The sequence below is a fragment of the Dama dama genome, chromosome 15 (assembly GCF_033118175.1).
Source record: "Dama dama isolate Ldn47 chromosome 15, ASM3311817v1, whole genome shotgun sequence".
Taxonomy (NCBI): Eukaryota; Metazoa; Chordata; class Mammalia; order Artiodactyla; family Cervidae; genus Dama; species Dama dama.
Genome location: NC_083695.1, coordinates 9,477,080 through 9,478,179, shown reverse-complemented (window position 1 = coordinate 9,478,179; position 1,100 = coordinate 9,477,080).

Here is a 1,100-nt window from a genome sequence, read left to right as displayed (position 1 = left end):
GTACTTCCTGTGAATGACCCGCCTCCCCTTTGAAGCCTCAGGCCCCCATCCAGCTGTTCCTTAGCTCAGGGTGGCCTATAAGCAACAACCACCCCACCTGTCTTTGAGTCTTATTGTCTTTGTAGGACTCCAGTGTGTACATAACTAAATTTGTCTTTCTCCTGTTAATCCACCTTACGTCATTTTTTTGTTGTTGTTAGACCAGCCACAGAACCTAAAAGGAGAGAAGGAAAATTTTTCCGCCCTGACTATAGGCACTCTTAATATTTGGATATAGATCCTTCCAGAAAGTTTTCTCTATATATAAACATATATAAACATTATATATATATATATATATATATATAAACATAAACATTTTGTGAAAATGAAATCACACTCTACCTCTTTCGGCAACCCAATTTTATCACCAGTTAATATAAATATATTGTAGAGTCCATGCAGTAACATTGCATGTTATTAACTGCACAGTACTGAAGTCTATTTTATCAATGCCCTATTTTGTTATTACAAATACTGATAAGTAAGACTTGCTCAAACATTTTGGCTCAGTATTGGGTTTATCTTTTTAAGATTCTAAAAATGGAATTGGGGGCTCTAAGGCACACATCTCTAAGGCATGGGGTTCTCCTCTATAAAGACTGCACCAATTTACTTTCCCATCTACAGTGGTTGAAAACTCACTTTTCCCCTGTTGCCTTGCCAGAAATTGATATTATCACCATTTTTAATCTTTGCCAACCTTGAAGTTTTGCGTAACTGAGCACAAGGGTCACAGAATAGGCAACAGGGGGGTTAAGTTCCCTCTCTGAGAGAGAACAGACTTGGGTCTGCCTCCCAGCTCTGAATCTCAGTCTCCTCAGCTATAAAATGAGATAAAAGACAATGTTTCCTAAAGAGAAGAGTTCAATAGCTTAACACAAGTCACGACCCCCCCTGACTCCAAAACTCCCTGCCACTCCTGTCTGTCCCTAGCATCCTAGCTGGTTCTCTATGAATGTAAATCATACTCCATCATTCCCTTTCTTAAAGCTCTCCCTTGATCATGGTACATAGAACAAAATCTAAACTCCTGACCCGTCTGACCTGACCCTACCTGC